This window comes from Tasmannia lanceolata, unplaced genomic scaffold (assembly GCF_043159265.1).
Source record: "Tasmannia lanceolata isolate RefF3 unplaced genomic scaffold, GAP_Taslan_0.1 ptg000013l, whole genome shotgun sequence".
NCBI classification, from domain to species: domain Eukaryota; kingdom Viridiplantae; phylum Streptophyta; class Magnoliopsida; order Canellales; family Winteraceae; genus Tasmannia; species Tasmannia lanceolata.
In genome coordinates, this window is record NW_027518690.1 from 19193343 (window position 1) to 19206356 (window position 13014).

Genomic DNA, 13014 nt, shown 5'->3' on the forward strand with positions numbered 1-13014 from the left:
TGCAAAAGTTTTTAAGGATGATAAATTTTTTAAAGACACCCAATTCACCCCCCTCTTGGGTTGCCTATTGGAATTTCAGTTCTGAATTAAAGGTGCAATAAAGCAATTCAATATCTAATTATGGTCAAAGCCAATAGGTTTTTCAGAATTCAAATACATTTCGAAGTCATCGGTATGGTCCATAAGACATGTTATTGCTTATACACCGACAGTACACGGTGTTGAAACTAGTTCCTCAAGTTCAGATACAAGTCGACAGGGCCAGCGTTTTATCCCACTGACGGACCAGAAATTCCAGTGTACTACCCCCACGGTGGGTTTCAGAATTTGCCAATTGTACTACCCCCATATAGCAGGGTTTCAGAAATACCTAAGCCTCCACAGAAGTGTTCAGAAGGTGTCCAAGGTTCATATTCAAATAGTTCTAAGTATTCAAAGTTCAAACTGATAGTTTCAATGGTTCAAAGTTTAGAACAAATATTCATATCAGTTATTTCAAAGATTCGAAAGTACGGTAGGTGAAACAAAATGGCATGCTAGACTCAAAGCTAATTCAGAACTTCAAAGGTATCAATGCAGGTTTCCAAGATCAATATTGATTCATAGTGAAAAGGGTTTATAAATACCCAAAGTAGTACGTTATTACGTACCTCAATGTCGTTTGTTCTTCCTTTAAATCCGTTTATGTTACAATGTTCCGATCTAAACAGGGCTTAGATAACAAATAAGGGTTGCAGAAGGTAACCCATAAAGCCAAAAATCTAATATTTAATGTTCACATTGATTTTCAAAATTTTCAGAGTTCTTTTTAGTGTTTTTAGGATTAACATCATCATGGAGTCTTCAAACATTTCTGAATCTATTTTTATCATAAAATACGTCTTCTACCGAGTCCATAGAGTACAAAAGCATCGAAAACGGATAAGAGATGAATAAGTTATGATTTTTCAAAGTTTTGTAAATTTTCAGGGTTCGGAAGTCCGATGGGTACCTTCGAAAGTCCTAAGGTCCCAAACCAAACTACTGGACCCCCTCGGAAGTCCAAAGGCCTCGAACCAATTCTACTGGCCTCCCTTCAGAAGTCCGAAGGTTTCTTTCGAAAGTCTGAAGGCCTTAGAATGGGTTTTTCGGGAGAATTCCATATTCGTCCCGAAAATTTCAAAAGGCCATAACTTCTTTGTTTTAACTCCGATTCGCACGTGGTTGGATTCGTTGGACTCGTATAGACGAGAGGAATCCATCTAATTCAATTTCACTCTCCAAAAATCTCAAATTTATTTATCATAATTAATCTAAGCTTTAAGGGCATAAACCAACCCTCGATTCTTAAAGTTCCAGAACTAAATTCTTAGTTTATTAGGGATCTTTAAATTCATCCCTAAATTCTTATACAATATTTTTTTACGCAAAACCGACATAAATCTCACCCTGATTCACGGCTTCGACTCCGAAATCGCGATCTCCTTGATTTTCTTCTTCTCTTTGTCTGATTTCTTTCTCCAGGACCGAACAAAATGTTTAGTGTTTGTTTTAGGCACGAAGCAATGTATTTATAGGCTTTCTTTGTGAAATCCCGAAGGGCAACAACCAAGAGGGGGGTGAATTGGTGTTTTAAAATTTTTCTATTTGAAAAGCTAGGGCAAGTGAGTTTGGCCTAATTAGTTCTAACCCTTGTTCAAGTTATATTAAAAATAAAAGGGAAAGAGATTACCAACACTACAAAAGAGAGGAGAAAGAGTAAGGAGACCACACGATGATTTATAGTGGTTCGGTCACAACTTGACCTACTCCACTACCCAAGTACTTCGCCTTGCCTTGGGATTTTCTTCACTATGGTGAGACTCCTTGACGCCATCTCACAAAGTGCATACACATTCACCTCCTCCACAAGGGGACACACCCTTGTATTACAAATCCACCTCCAAAGATGTTCTTCTTAGTTGCACTTCGGCCTTGATGCAAGAAACTCTTCTTTGCAATCTCACATACACTTGAAGGGAAAAAGAAAGGAAAATGAAGAACACTCAAGCCTCTTATAGGCGTATACAACTCTCAAAGCTCACAAGACTCCCAATGATTAACACTAAAAGCTTAGGGAGAACCTCTTGACAAGAAATGAATGCAAGTTTAAATGCTCAAGAGATTTGAAGAAGAATCCTTTTGATTTTCAAGAGAAAAGCTCTAAGTTTGATTTTCAAATATTCAAAAGGTGTTTAGAGAAGGTCTTTGATGGCGTTTAAATAGCCCTAGTTCATTTGGGAGAGAACAAGGGCAAAACTATAGTAAAACTGGGTGGTTGCTCCTACCCACTGTACACCCCAGCGTCTCTTTTGCGAGTCCGCCGCGGGTTACCGAGCCACGGCGGTCGCCCGCCCTTATCGGGCGCCCTTCTTAAATTTCAAAATCTTTATCGCTGCTGTCGACCGAGGTAGTCGCGGTCGCCCGCCAATAGCTTATTGTTTTAGAAATATTTTGGCTTAAAAAGTTTACACGGTCGACCGGACCTTCGCAGTCGCCCGCCATGGGCTTACTGTTTCTAAAATTCATTTTGCCTAAAAACTTTTCGCGGTCGACCGGCCCGATAAATTTCGAGATGTCTTGGAATTCCAGTAAGCATCTCGCGGTCGCCCGGCATGTCCCGGTCGACCGGCCTTGAGTAAAAATCTATTTTTAACTTTGAAATTCAGGAGCTTTTGGGCCATGGTTTTTGGGCTTTAAACATGTGGTTTCAAATACATTTATGTACTTAGAAAAATGGTTCTAGAGATGATTTGAAAACATGTCTTGAGATAGTCTTCAAACATGTTCTTGCACTTGTGGATCCCTTCATTCTTCAATACACCATACGGCTTGAAGGGAAACCACCAAGACTTGACTTTCTCCAAGACTAGCCCTTGTTTTTCTTGCTTCAAGTGTTGACATGAATGGACACTGTCTTAATTACAACACTAGAGCAACCATTAGCAAACTACCATTAATTTGGATTTGTTGATCGTCAAAACAAGAGAGGGATGTACCATTGGGCTTACATTCTCCCCCTTTTTGATGATGACAAGCCTAGATTGATTATGGGGATGGAGGCTCTCCCTTGATAAAATATTTATACAAATTTTGCCTCCCCCTCAATATATGCTTATCATAAATATGAAGATTAAAAGATATATGAATCTATTCGGAATAAATGACAATGAGCACAAGATAAGCATAGGTAGAGCTAACATGGTGGCTAGGGAAAGCATATGCATGGAACACAAAAGTGTGAGAACACACATGCATACATAAGCAATTTACCATTCTTCTCCCCCTTTCGTCACATAAAAAAGAATGGGGAATGATAAAAGCAAGTGAAAAGCCCCTTTTGTGGTGATATATATATATTTTTTGTTTTTTTATGTTTTTTGGAAAAATCAGTTTCTCCCCCTTTTATGTAGAATACATGCCTAGATATATATAGTATTTAGAGAGCAAGTAGACATGATCATGGTCTTGATGAGGCATGAAGCCTAATGATTAGAGGTCTTAATTAGAATGTGAGTGTACACTCTCTATCTAATGGATAAGAGGACTAAGAGTACAAATTGAGTAGCTTTTAGGTTTAAGTTGACATCATGATCATGCTTCTCATAACACACAATCATTCAAATATATATATATATATATATATATATAGTATATATATATATAGTATATATATATATGTGGATGCTATTTCAAAATTCTTTTACCTGTTGAAGTGACCACATATTCAAACCACTCATAAGATCACAAAATCTCTCTTCACTTAGGGGTTTGGTGAATATGTCAGCAAGTTGAGCATCAGTGTGAACGTAATCAATTAATATGTCACATTTCTGTGAATGAACTCTAAGAAAATGATGTCTTATCTCTATATGCTTTGTCCTAGAGTGTTGAATAGGGTTCTTGGTTAGATTGATAGCACTAGTGTTATCACAATGAATTGGAACACACATAAAGGTGAGACAATAGTCTTGGAAGGTGTTCTTCATCCAAAGGACTTGTGCACAACAAGCTCCTGCAGCAATGTATTCGGCCTCTGTAGTGGATAAGGCGACCGAATTTTGCTTCTTATTAAACCAAGAAACAAGAGATCTACCTAGGAACTAACAAGTGCCGCTTGTACTTTTTCGATCTACTCGACATCCAGCAAAGTCAGCATCAGAATACCCTACTAGGTTTAAATCATTGGACTTTTCATACCATAAACCTAGGCTAGGAGTCCCCTTGAGATATTTGAATATTCTCTTGACACATTGCAAATGGGATTCCTTAGGGTCTGATTGAAATCTAGCACATAGACAAACACTAAACATAATGTCCGGTCGGCTAGCAGTCAAATATAATATACTCCCTATCATACCCCTATATTTCTTTTGATCAATAGATGGGCCAAGATTATCTTTGCATAGTTTGGTGGATGTACTCATGGAAGTAGGCTTTGTTGGAGAGCTATCCATCCCAAACTTTTTAAGCAATGCTCTTGTATATTTTTCTTGATTGATGAATATGCCATTTCTTAATTGATGAATTTGTAGACCTAGGAAATATTTGAGTTCTCCCATCATGCTCATTTCAAATTCATCTTGCATACATTGAGCAAACTCTTTACACATACTCTCATTTGTTGATCGAAAGATGGTATCATCAACATATACTTGTACAATGAGTATGTCACTTTCTTGACGTTTGATGAAAATGGTTTTATCCACCTTACCCATATCAAAACCTTTGTCTAATAGAAATGAACTAAGCCTGTCATACCAAGCTCTAGGAGCTTGCTTCAAACCATACAAGGCTTTGTCCAATTTATAGACATGGTTAGGGAATTTGAAATCTTCAAATCCGGGAGGTTGTTCATCATAAAACTTCATCCATTATGTACCCATTTAGGAATGCACTCTTGACATCCATTTGATATAGCTTAAATCCTTTATGGCAAACAAATGCAAGAAGCATCCTAATAGCCTCTAACTAGGCTACGGGGGCAAAGGTTTCATCAGAGTCGATTCCTTCTTCTTGATTGTAACCTTGGGCTACCAATCAAGCTTTGTTTCTTTGAATCTCCCATTTTTCATCCAACTTATTTCTATAGACCCATCTAGTGCCAATCACAGGATGGTCTCTAGGTCTAGGAACTAATTTTCAAACTTTATTTCTTTCGAATTGATTTAGCTCCTCTTGCATGGCAATAATCCAAAAATTATCTTTCTCCGCCTCATCTATACTCTTAGGCTCTATATGTGACAAGAATACAGCAAACTCACAAACATTTCTATACTGAGACCTTGTTTGACTCCTTGAGAGGTATCACTGATGATTTGGGTACTTGGGTGACCAGATAGAATCCGTTTCCCTTTCCCTTGATCATCAACCTCTTTAGGAGGACTTTCTAGCTCCAGTGTTTCTAGAGTTTCGCTAATATTATCAACAGGCACTTCATTTTCAATTTTGTTTAGGTTTGTGTTTCGGGGAATAACCTCATAGTCTTCATCATCATGTGATCTTTTAATTTCTTCACTAAGTTCATCAAATTTCACATGAATAACTTCTTCACAACATGGTGTTCTTCTATTGAATACTCTATATGATTTACTTCTAGTAGAGTATCCAAGAAAAATACCTTCATCGGATTTGGCATCAAATTTATGAATGTTATCTTTTATATTCAAGCTATAACACTTACATCCAAACACCGTAAAATATTTAATATTAGGCTTTCTACCATTCCAAAGCTCATAAGGTGTCTTATGAGTCTGAGGTCTAATCATGACTCTATTAATGACATAGTAAGCCGTGTTAACGTCTTCTGCCCAAAAAATTCTGAGCACATTTTTGTCACTAAGCATAGACCAACCATTTCCTGAAGAACCCTATTTTTTCTTTCCACTACACCATTCTGTTGTGGGGTTTTAGGTGTTGAAAAATATGATCAATTCCATGTTCTTTGCAATATGAACTAAAGTGAATGTTTTCAAATTCGGTTCCATGATCACTCCTAATTTTTGAAATCTTACAACATTTTTCAACTTGTAATCTAATGCATAAAGTACAAAATTTTTCAAACATTTCATCTTTGGATGCAAGAAAACAAACCCAAGTAAATCGAGAGAAATCATCGACAATCACAAACACATATCTTCTACCATTAAGACTACATGTTTTCATAGGACCAAACAAATCCATATGCAATAATTGTAATGATCTATAAGTAGATATGATATGCCTAGGCTTAAATGAATCCTTGTATTGTTTACCAAGTTGACAACCTCTACATACAATATTATTCTCATATTTTAACTTGGGTAAACCTTTCACAATTTCTATTGAGGCAAGCCTCGACATTAGATCCATATTCGCATGTCATAGCCTTTTGTACCAAATCCATGAATTGTCTTCCGCAGAGGAAAGACATTTCACATCTTGGTCATTTAGCTCTTCTAGGACCAATGACTATAGGCTTCCATCTCTAGCCGCAGCAAATTTAATTTTACTCTCATTTTCTTTCTTAACTATGCACTTGTTATTTTTAAACAAAAATTCACAATTAACATCACATAGTTGGCTAATACTTAACAAGTTTTGATATAAGCCTTTAACAAGAAAAATATTTTTTATACTAAGATCTTTGAATTTAATAGTACATTCCCCAATGATTTTTCCTTTGCTATTGTCTCCAAAGGTAACATGTCATTGATTTTCCATGACAATGCTTGAGAATTTGGTGGGGTCTCCGGTCATGTGCCTTGAGCATCCACTGTCCAGGTACCATCTATCTGTTGTGGCTCTTGAGCTCAAACACTCCTACAAGGAAGATTTAGGTCTTGCTCTTAGGTACCCAAGCTATGTTGGGTCCTCCAATGTTAGTATCAAAAGACCTATCTTTTCTTACCCAAACAAGTTTAGATGATTTTCTCTTTCTACATGCATAGTTGTAATGCCCATGTTTTCCACAAAAATAGCATGTTGGTGAGTAGATGTCAAAATTCTTAGAGTTGACAAACTTGTTTTTGTAAGCAACCATCTTTTGGGGCTCTTGGTAGCCAAGACCTTGTTTCCCAATAGAAACCTTGCTTGCTAAAATTTCATCCAGTTTGTCTTTTCCATATGCATGTCGAAGAACAAGTGTATCATTTTCACTTTTAAGTTTCTTGTTCTCATTGTATAGTTTTTCAATATCAATATACAATTTTTCATTTTCTTCTTTTAAGTGATCAAATTTATATGTTTGATTTTCATGCTTTCCTTTTAGTAAGGTGTTCTCCATAAAGAGTTGATCATTTAATGAAGATTTTTTATCAAGCTCATTCTTCAATTTTCCAAAATCCTTGGTTATCATTTCAAGAGACTTTTTCAATTTTTGATTTTTGAAAACTTCAAGAAGTAGTGCTTTGTTGACATTTTGACAAGTGTCTATTAATTCATTCATGGTAGGTTGTTCATTTTCATTTTCACTTTCACTACGACTACTATTATCACTATCACTACCTTGAATAAAAGCATATAAGATTTGACTTACATTGAGTTTTGAGGAATCACTTACCATGTAGCACACGAAGTTGAATTTCTCATCTCCACTTGATTTGCTGTCTGATGTGTCGCTCAACCCATCCCAATTAGCACTGAAGCTCTTCGTCTTCTTGTCATCTCTTCATTTTCTTCTATCTTCCTTCTTCTTTAATGATGGACAGTGAGTACGAATGTGTCCCTCTTTACCACATTCGAAACATCGAATAGTATCATCATCATTATTTCTTCTTCTTCTGTCTTTATCTCTCTTTGGGGAGGTGCTTCTTCTTGAGCTTCTTATTTTCCGATTGAACTTTCCAAACCTAGAGATCCGTTTGGAGGGGAGAGCCATTTTTGAAGTTTGGTTTTTCATACTTAGCTCTCTGTCACTGTCATCTTCTTCGCTTTCGACCCTTGCCTTGAAAGCCACATCCTTCTTCCTAGATTCTTCCTTCTTTCATTTTCTTTTGCTTTCCCTCTTATTCATCTTCATCTCATGAGTGATGAGGTTACCCACGAGGTCGTTTAGTTCGAGGTATCCAAGTCTTTTGATTGCTCTATTGCCGTGATCATTGGATCCCATGAGTCAAGAAAGCATCTTAGGAGCCTTTGGACTAGTTCATAATTTGTATAGGTTTTTCCTAAAGTATTCAGCTCATTTACAATATTAGTAAACCTTGTGAACATGTTGGAGATAGATTCTCCTTCATGCATTTCAAAGGCTTCAAAATCACTAATAAACATATTTACTTTAGATTTCTTCACTTGAGTTGTCCCTCCATGGGTTGTCTCAAGTGAGGTCCAAATTTCCCTCGCCGTCTTACAAGTCGAGACTCTATTGAATTCTTCAGGAGAAAGAGCACAAAATAGTAGTGTTACTCCCTTGGCATCTAATGTAGCCTTTCTCTTGTCGACGGGACTCCATTCCTTCTTATCCATTGTGGGTTCAATGTACCCATCTTGTATTAACTCCCAAATTTCAAAATCTACGGATTTTAAATAAAAAGCCATTCTAATTTTTCAATACCCGTAGTTTAGTCCATTAAAATACGGAGGTCTATTTGAGGCATGACCCTCAATATACCCCGAGGGAGCTACCGGAAGAGGAAGGGGATTAGATGAGGATGGAGGAGGATCGGTTGCCATGGATCTTTCTCTTGTAGATTTTAGGATATAAAATCTCTATTAAGAGCCTTTAGCTCTGATACCAAGTGAAATCCCGAAGGGCAACAACCAAGAGGGGGTGAATTGGTGTTTTCAAATTTTTCTATTTGAAAAGTTAGGGCAAGTGAGTTTGGCCTAATTAGTTCTAACCCTTGTTCAAGTTATATTAAAAATAAAAGGGAAAGAGATTACCAACACCACAAAAGAGAGGGAGAAAGAGTAAGGAGGCCACACGATGATTTATAGTGGTTCGGTCACAACTTGACCTACTCCACTACCCAAGTACTTCGCCTTTCCTTGGGATTTTCTCCACTATGGTGAGACTCCTTGACGCCATCTCACAAATCGTATACACATTCACCACCTCCACAAGGGGACACACCCTTGTATTATAAATCCACCTCCAAAGATGTTCTTCTTCGTTGCACTCCGGCCTTGAAGCAAGAAACTCCTCTTTGCAATCTCATATACACATGAAGGGAAAAAGAAAGGAAAATGAAGAATACTCAAGCCTCTTATAGGCGTATACAACTCTCAAAGCTCACAAGACTCCCAATGATTAACACTAAAAGCTTAGGGAGAACCTCTTAACAAGAAATGAATGCAAGTTTAAATGCTCAAGAGATTTGAAGAAGAATCATTTTGATTTTCAAGAGAAAAGCTCTAAGTTTGATTTTCAAATATTCAAAAGGTGTTTAGAGAAGGTCTTTGATGGCGTTTAAATAGCCCTAGTTCATTTGGGAGAGAACAAGGGCAAAACTATAATAAAACTGGGTGGTTGCACCTACCCACTGTACACCCCAACGTCTCTTTTGCGAGTCTGCCGCAGTCGATCGAGCCACGGCGGTCGCCCGCCCTTATCGGGCGCCCTTCTTAAATTTCAAAATCTTTATCGCTACGGTCGATCGAGGTAGTCGCGGTCGCCCGCCGATAGCTTAATGTTTTAGAAATATGTTGGCTTAAAAAGTTTACACGGTCGACCGGACCTTCGCGGTCGCCCGCCATGGGCTTATTGTTTCTAAAATTCATTTTGCTTAAAAACTTTCCGCAGTCGACTGAGGGGTTGGCGGTCGACCTGCCCGATAAATTTCGAGATGTCTTGGAATTCCAATAAGCATCTCGCGGTCGCCCGGCATGTCCTGGTCGACGGGCCCTTAGTAAAAATTTATTTTTAACTTTAAAATTCAGGGGCTTTTGGGCAATGGTCTTTAGGCTTTAAACATGTGTTTTCAAATACATTTATGTACTTAGAAAAATGGTTCTAGAGATGATTTGAAGACATTAAAACATGCAAACACAAAATGCCAAGATGACTCCCATGCATTCTACGAACTATAACCTTGGGTCTTCTTGATCTTCAATCTTGTTTGGCGCTTGCACGATCTTCTCCTTGTCTTGAGATAGTCTTCAAACATGTTCTTGCACTTGTGGATCCCTTGATTCTTCAATACACCATACGGCTTGAAGGGAGACCACAAGGACTTGACTTTCTCCAAGACTAGCCCTTGTTTTTCTTGCTTCAAGTGTTGACATGAATAGACCCTGTCTTAATTACAACACTTGAGCAACCATTAGCAAACTACCATCAATTTGGGTTTGTTGATCATCAAAATAAGAGAGGCATGTACCCTTGGGCTTACACGTAGGAAGCCTTAACCAAATCTAATTCCCAAAGACAAAAATGCCCCTCTTTACAAGAGGGGGAAGAATTTTTGTAAAGGGGGGTATTTTTGGGTATTTACGTTCTACCCTCCTTACGAAAATTTTGTCCTCGAAATTTACTTATTGCGTACCTGAGTTTTCAAAGAGGAACGAATATTTCGATCGCATTTTCTCCTTCAGCTCTCAGGTGGCTTCACGTTCCGAGTGATTCTGCCACTGAACTTTCACATATAGAATAGTTCTTCGCTTGAGAACTTAGTCCTTATAATCTACAATACGGATAGGTTGTTCTTCAAATGACATATCTTCTCTCATATTCAAAGGTTCCAATTCAATCACATGGTTCGGATCCGGAATATACTTTTGTAACATAGACACATGAAACACATTGTGTACTCCAGATAATGATGGAGGTAAAGTCAATCGATAAGCCACTTTTCCAATCTTTTCTAATATTTCATAAGTTCCTACAAATCTCAGGCTGAGTTTTCCTCTAACCCCAAACCGCATCACTCCCTTGATGGGTGATACTTTCAAAAGTACCTTATCTCTTTTCTGAAATTCTAGTTCTCTTCGTCTGACATCTGCATAGCTCTTTTGTCGGCTTTGTGCCTTGCGAAGATGCTCTCTAATCAACTGAATTTTATCCACAGCTTGTTGAACCAAATCCGGGCCTAAGAGTCTTCTTTCACCTACATCATCCCAACATATGGGTGATCTACATTTTCTCCCGTAGAGGGCCTCAAAAGATGCCATCTGAATACTAACCTAATAACTATTATTGTAAGAGAATTCGATCAAGGGAAGATGATCATCCCAAGGTCCTTTCAAATCCATTACACAAGCCCTGAGCATATCTTCTAAAATTTGGATAATTCTTTCAGATTGTCCATCTGTTTGAGGATGAAACGCTATACTGAACTTAAGGGAAGATCCCATTGCTGAATGTAAGCAATTCCAGAATTGGGACATAAACCGGGTGTCTCTATTAGATACAATGACTTTAGGCACACCATGATATTTAACTATCTTATCAACATACAATCTGGCCAACCTTTCAGGTGTCAGGCCGGTTCTAAGGGGTATAAAGTGAGCTGTCTTTGTCAATCTGTCTACAATTACCCATGCAGAATCATTGCCTAACGGAGTACGAGGTAAAGTTGACACAAAGTCCATCGTATCTCTTCCCACTTCCATGCAGAATCATTGCCTGACGGAGTACGAGGTAAAGTTGACACAAAGTCCATCGTATCTCTTCCCACTTCCATTCTGGGATGGGATGCGGTTGTAGTGTTCCGGGTGGTCTCTGATGTTCTGCCTTAATCACCTGACACGTTAAGCACTGAGATACATACTGAGCTATTTTCCTCTTCATATTATTCCACCAGAAATTCCCTTTCAAGTCCTTATACATTTTTCGTACCTCCAGGGTGTACAGAATAACGCGAACTGTGCGCTTCCTTCAAATTTTTATTTTTCAAGACAGAGTCATTCGGAACATAATTGTGGTTACCAAACATCAAGGTAACGTCATTGTGAATTCAGAATTCAGATTCAAATTCTTCTTCTAACTTATTTATGATTTTACAAAGTTCTGGGTCAGATTCCTGAGCTATCTTGATTCTTTCCTACAATGTGGGCCGAACTTGGAGTGTTGCCATTAGTACCCCAAAGTTTGGTCCATGAATTTCTATTTCTCATCTTCGGAGGTCTTCCAAAATATACTTCTGAGAAGTAATCAAAGTTGTCAGATTTGCAAACAACTTTTGACTTAGAGCATCAACTACCACGTTAGCCTTTCCGGGGTGATAGCTTATGGTTAAGTTGTAGCACTTCTATAGTTCTAACCAACGCCTCTATCTCATGTTAAGTTCTTTCTGAGTAAATATATACTTCAGACTCTTATGATCAATAAAGAGTTTACATGGTTCTCCATACAGATAATGCCTCCAAATTTTCAAAGCAAACACGAACGCTGCCAAATTCCAAATCATGAGTTGGATAGTTTTCTTCATAAGGTCTCAACTCATGTGATGCATACACAATCACTTTGCCATTCTGCATTAACACACAGCCTAAGCCTTTCTTCGAAGCATCACTGTAAATTACAAATCCCATTCCGCTAACAGGCAAAGTTAGGATGGGAGCGAAAACTAACATTTGCGTCAATTCCTGAAAGCCCTTTTCACAATCCTCAGACCAAACAAGTTTTGTCCCTTTCCGTGTCAAACGGGTCAAAGGTGCAGCTATATGCTAAAAGTCTTCAACAAAACGGCGGTAGTATCCCGCCAAACCTAGAAAACTACGAATTTCAGGAACATTATTCGGTCTATTCCACAACATTACTGCCTCAATCTTCTTTGGGTCTACGGATACTCCGTCTTAGAGACCACATGACCCAAGAAGGAGATTGAGTTGAGCTAGAATTCACACTTCTTCAGTTTCCCATATAGCTTCTCTTTTCTTAAAGTTTATGAAACAACTCTCAAATGACGCTCGTGGTCAGACTGACTTTTAGAATATATCAAAATGTCATCAATGAACACAACCACAAACTGATCTAACAATGGTCTAAATATCCTGTTCATCAGGTCCATAAAAGTTGCCAGGGCATTAGTTAATACAAATGGCATAACAAGAAACTCATAATGGCCATACCGAGTT